This window comes from Mustela nivalis (genome assembly GCF_964662115.1).
Source record: "Mustela nivalis genome assembly, chromosome: X".
Taxonomy (NCBI): domain Eukaryota; kingdom Metazoa; phylum Chordata; class Mammalia; order Carnivora; family Mustelidae; genus Mustela; species Mustela nivalis.
The window spans coordinates 98911646-98917645 of NC_139040.1; the positions used below are offsets into that span (position 1 = coordinate 98911646).

Below are 6000 nucleotides of genomic sequence, written 5' to 3' on the forward strand. Positions count from 1 at the left end.
AGGAGAGGAGAGGAAAGAGAGAGAGAGAGACAGAGAGAGGGGCCTGGTAACTCCATGCGGGGTAGGAATGGGCTCTGAGCCTGCGGGCTGGAGGGCACTGGGCAGCCTGGCACCCTTTGTGGGAGCAGCCTCTGGCCTCTGGGGCAGCCGCCCGCCACCTCCTGGGAGCTCCCATCATGCTCTGGGGCTTGCTGTCCCAGGCAACTCCAAGGCAGGCTGCTAGTGACTTGGGGGCCAGGAGGATGTCAGGTCGCCTCCAGCTCTGTCACTTATTAGCTCTGGGGCCAGACAGAAGCTCCCTCTGGACAGGACTCTGTCTGCCCTGTTCACTATCATATCTCCTGCTCCTGGCACAAGTTCTGTTTGGGCTTCCTTTTAATTTAATTTTTTAATTAAAGCCTCATTTGCATGCATTGAAATGCACAAGAGGTGTACACCGTGATGCATTCGGGCGAATATATGCATCTGTGGAACTACCAGCACCAGACACAGAACATTTGACCAGCCTCCAAAGTTCCCCGTCCCCTTCCCAGGCAATGGTGTCGGTCACCGGAGGCAGCGCCTGTTCTGATTTCTGTCACTCTGGGTTCGTTTTTGTCTCTTCTTGGTTTTGATATAAATGGATCATCCAGCATGTGTTCTCTTGTGTTTGGCTTCTTTTGCTCAGCATAACATCTGCGAGGCTCATTCACATTGTTGGGAGCCCCACGAGCACATCCCCTTATACCGCGAGTACTATTCTGTGACCCAGTTACACCACAGCTCGTTCATCCATTCACCAGTTATGGATATTGGAGTCGACCCCAATTTGGAGCTATTACGAATAACGTGTCTACGAGCATTCTCATGCAACTTTTTTTTTTTTTTTTTTCCTGAACATACGCTCTTATTTCTCTTGGGTAAATACCTCAGAGTGGAATGGCTGAATTCTAGGGCGGTTGTAGGTTTAACCTTGTGAGAAGATGCCAGGCAATTGTGTGGAGGGCCCTGCGGTTGTATACTCCTGGCTGCCATTTGAATCTTCGAGCAGAAGAATAAAGAGGTTGTCTGTCTCTGGGTCTGCCTTGGTCCCCAACAATGCCAAACTTTCTTATCCAGACTTCCAATTTACAATGCCAATTTCCGATCATCTTCCAGTAAATTCCTTTTTTTAAAGAAAGATTTTATTTATGTATTTGAGAGAGAGAAAGAGAGAGCGCGCGAGAGTGTACGAGCAGGGGTGAAGGGCAGAGGGAGAAGCAGACTCACCGCTGAGCCAGGACCTCTATGCAGGGCTCAATCCCAGGACCCTGAGATCATGACCTCAGCCAAAGGCAGATGCTTAACTGACTGAGACACTCAGGCACCCCCCGCAGATTCCCTTTTGCCCAAGTTAGCCAGACTCTGTTTCTGTTGTTTGGAGAAGCTCTAGCGAACAGATGCAGTGCCTTGAACACAGTAGGCGCTCAACGAACAGCAGCTGCTCTGGCATTGGTCATATTAAATCCAGAGAGTCATAGAGAGAGGGAGAGGGAACAGGGTGAGGCTTCTAGATTGCATGTGTGTAGGAGGCAGCTGACAGGGAGGTCCTTGGGGAGCCAACATTGGCAGTGTCCACACTGGCTCCATCCTGGTCGTGCTGGTGGTCTTTTTGAGGCTGAAGGGGATGAAAAGGACACACTAAGGCAGCGGTCCCAGCTTGAGCTCCTCATGCATTTTGGGGAGCCACTTGCTCCGGGAAGAGGGACCACAGGCAGCAGAAGTCGGACAGGTGGGATCTCAGGCTGCTCTGTTACTATCATTACTACTCACGTGTGGACTGGCTGGGGCTGTCTCGGGGAAGGCCAGGGTGTAACCATCTTCCCTGGAGGACCTCCATAGCTTCCAGTGTGCACTGCCACGGCTGACCCAGCGCCGAGCCTGGTGCTGCTCAGAGGGCAGGCAGCTGGCCACAGTTTGGTCCGTGGGGTGCCACCTCCTGCATTTTCAGCCTACCATTTTTTTCCCTTGTTTAAGTTCAGGTGTAACTAACATATAGGGAAACACACCCACCTTCAGTGCTAGGGTTCGAGGAGTTTTGGCAAAAGTCTACTCTTGCGTAGCGGATCCTATCAAGACATAGCTCATTTCCATCATCCCCAGCGCACTCTCTCCCTCTCCTTCCTTTTTCCGACTTTCATTACCATAGTTTAATTTTGCTTGTTCTTGAATTTCACAGAAGCGGGATGATACAGTGTCTCCGTTTTCACGCTTGGCTCTTTTCAGGGAGCAGAATGCATTTGAGATCACCCAAGTTGTATTTAGCAAGACTTTGCTCCTTTTGATGGCTGAGTACTTTCCTCTGTACAGATGTACCATAGTTGGTGTATTGACTAACCTGTTGGTGAACTTTAGGGTCGTTTCCAGTCTGCACTGCGATGAGTGATGTCACTATGAACCCTCACATTTAAGTCTTTTTGTGGACCAATGCCCTCATCTCTCTCGCCTGGGTGCTCAGAAGCGAGAAAGCTGGGTCTTACGGCAACTGCGTGCATCATTTTAGAGGAAATTGCCAAACTGCTTTCCAAAGCGGCCTGACCATTTTACACACCCATCTGTGGTGTCTGACAGCTCTAGCTGCTTCTCGCCCCGCCAGCACTTGGTGTTGTCAGTCGTGTTTAGTTTAGCCATCCCAGCAGATGTGAAGCCTTTTCACATTGTGGTTTTAACCTTGGACCGTTTTTCAGTTCCAGGAAGAGAATGATTAATTCGAGCCATGTTGAGAATGGCTCCATGCCTGTGTGATTGTTATTTGAAATATCAACAGAGAAAAGCCGAGTTGGAATTCCAATGAACACTATTTGCTGATCTCTGTAAACACCAATAGGGTGTCTCTCGATGTAATACATGACACCAATCCATTTCCGTCTCCTCCTATCACACTTGTTTTGCACTGAGGGAGAGTGAGGTCTGTACTCTGCCAGAAGCTGGCACAGCACCCCCACTGACGCCCCCACCCCCCAGGCTCGAACACCTGCTGGGGAGGATGGGGCTGCTCACACACCTTTGAGGAAATGTGTTGGAACTGTCTTGGGGGTGTTCCTTGCCCTCTTAGGGGATCCTGACCAGAAAGACCGAGTCGATACTGTCCACACACGGGAATAGGGGGAGGTCCTGGCCAGAGCTGTAGAGGTTTTGCACACGACGTCCATGAACTGATGTCACGGGCGTCTGCAAGCCCTCTGACGTTGTATGCACAATTTTGGGTGTACGTGATTTTTTTTTTATCTGTGAAAGGGTTCATAGCCTTCACTGGGTTATCAAAGACAAAGATTGCTAGTTGACCTCCAACATTTATTTATGTATTTTCTTTTCTTCAAGTGATAGAGCCCCTGAATTCTTTCTGGGCACATAAGCCATGTTTGGCATTGGACTACATTTTCCAGACTCCTTTGCAAGCTAGAGGTGACCTGTGACTGATTGCTGGCCAAGAGAATGTAAGTAGACATTTGTAAGTTCTGGGAGGTGGTGTTCCTAAAGGGAAAGGGGCCTTTCCCCCCCCCCCTCTTAAATTATTTATTTAAATTGAATTAGGCAACATATAGTACATTGTTATGTTTCCAATGTAGTGTTTGATAATTTGTCATTTGCATTTAACGCCCAGCGCTCATCACATCACATGCTCTCCTTCAGGCCCATCATCCAGTTACCCCATCCCCCCACCCCCACTCCCCTCCAGCAACCCTCACTTTGTTTCCTAGAGTTAAGAGTCTCTCATGGTTTGTCTCCCTCTCTGAGGACTTTCCATTCAGTTTTCTTTCCCTTTCCCTATGATCCTCTGTGCTGTTTCTTATATTCTACATATGAGTAAAACCACATGATAATTGTCTTCCTCTGATTGACTTATTTTGCTCAGCATAATACCCTCCAATTCCATCCACGTTGATGTAAATGGTAAGATTTTATCCTTTCTGATGGCTGAATAAAATTCTAGTGTGTGTGTGTGTGTATGTGTGTGTGTGTGTGTGTGTATGCTTTCTTTATCCATTCATTGGTTAGTGGACATCTGGGCTCTTTCCATAGTTTTGCTATTGTGGACATTGCTGCTATAAACTTTGGGGTACAGGTGCCCTTTGGATCGCTACATTTTACCTTTGGGGTAAATACCCAGTAGTGCAATTGCTGGGTCGTAGGGTAGCTCTATTTTCAACTTCTTGAGGAACCTCCCTGCTGTTTTCCAGAGTGACTGCACCAGCTTGCATTTCCACCAACAGTGTAGGAGGGTTCCCCTTTCTCCGCATCCTCGCCAGCATCTGTCATTTCCTGACTTGTTGATTTTAGCCATTCTGACTGGTGTGAGGTGGTATCTCACTGTGGTTTTGATTTGTATTTCCCTGATGCTGAGTGATATGGAGAACTTTTTCATGTGTCTGTTGGCCATCTGGATGTCTTCTTTGCAGAAATGCCTGTTCATGTCCTCTGCCCATTTCTTGACTGGATTCTTTGTCTTTTGGGTATTGGGTTTGAGAAATTCCTTATAGATCTTGGATACTAGCGCTTTATCTGTTACGTTATTTGCAAATATCTTCTCCTATTCCATACGTTGTGTTTTAGTTTTTGCTGTGCAGAAACTTTTTATCTTGATGAAGTCCCAACAGTTCATTTTCACTTTTGTTTCCTTTGCCTTTGGAGACGTATCTTGAAAAAAGTTGCTGCAGCTGAGGTCGAAGAGGTTGCTGCCTGTGTTCTCCTCAAGGATTTGGATAGATTCCTTTCTCACATTGAGGTCTTTCACCCATTTTGAGTCTATTTTTGTTTGTGGTGTAAGGAAATGGTCCAGTTTCATTCTTCTGCATGTGGCTGTCCAATTTTCCCGGCACCATTTGTTGAAGAGACTGTCTTTTTTCCATTGGACATTCTTTTCTGCTTTGTCGAAGATTAGTTGACCTTTGGGTTGAGGGTCCATTTCTGAGCTCTCTATTCTGTTCCACTGATCTATGCATCTGTTTTTGTGCCAGAACCATACTGTCTTCATGATCACAGCTTTGTAATAGAGCTTGAAGTCTGGCGTTGTGATGCCCCCAGTTTTGGTTTTCTTTTTCAACATTTCTCTGGCTATTCAGGGTCTTTCCTGGTTCCATACAAATTTTAGGGTTATTTGTTCCAGCTCTGTGAAAAAATTCTGATAGGGATCACACTGAATGTGTAGATGCTCTAGGTAGCATAGATATTTTAACAATATTCATTTTTCCAATCCATGAACATGGAATGTTTTTCCATTTCTTAGTGTGTTCCTCAATTTCTTTCATAAGTGTTTTATAGTTTTTAGAGTACAGATCCTTTATCTCTTTAGTTAGGTTTATTCCTAGGTATCTTATGGTTTGGGATCAACTCTTTAAATTCAGTCGGTTTCTATGACCAATAGCATATGGCAGAAGTGATGGCATGTCCCTTCTGAGATTTGGTTATAAAAAGACTGCTGCTTCTGACTTGGGTTGTCTCTCTCTCTCATGGGTCACTGGCTCTGACACCCCCATGAAGAGACCCATGTAGCAAGAAACAGAGGCCTCTGCCAACAGCCACATGAGTGTGCTTGGATGCCGATCGTCCTATCCCAGAGAAGACCTGAGAGACGGCTGCTGCAGACACCAGCTTGACGGAAGCTTGAGGCAGAACCCCCCAGACAGGCTGGTCCTGGATTCCTGACCCCCAGAAGCCATGTGAGATAATAAATGTCTGCTGTTCTAAGCCTCTACATTTGGAGCAATTTGTTACCAAGCAATAGGTAATGAATACAGGCTTCCTGTCGCTGGAGCAAACAAAGACAATCCTGCAGATACGACCCATAGGATATTAAGAATTAGTTGGTAACACCTGAGCATCTCCATCCCTGGGTTCTGGGCCCAAATTTCCAGAAACATCCTCCTTGGCATCAGGCAAACCATGTCGCCAATCTGGGCCTCAGTGTCTCCTCATATGGAAAGTGAGACCGTTGCTCTAGCTGATGCTGGCCTTTCTCCAGCTGAAGGGTTTCAAATTGCA

General features: G+C 46.8%; 1 long non-coding RNA gene across 1 annotated transcript in view; it reads left to right on the forward strand.

Annotated features, from left to right (window-relative positions):
- The window catches only part of LOC309856537, a 71059-nt gene extending 65375 nt beyond the window's left edge, over positions 1-5684 (forward strand). The window contains exons 7-8 of the long non-coding RNA XR_014307262.1: positions 3340-3455; positions 5500-5684. This is a non-coding gene — a long non-coding RNA (uncharacterized lncRNA). The remainder of the gene's footprint in view (positions 1-3339; positions 3456-5499) is intronic.
- The last annotated feature ends 316 nt before the right edge of the window (positions 5685-6000 follow it).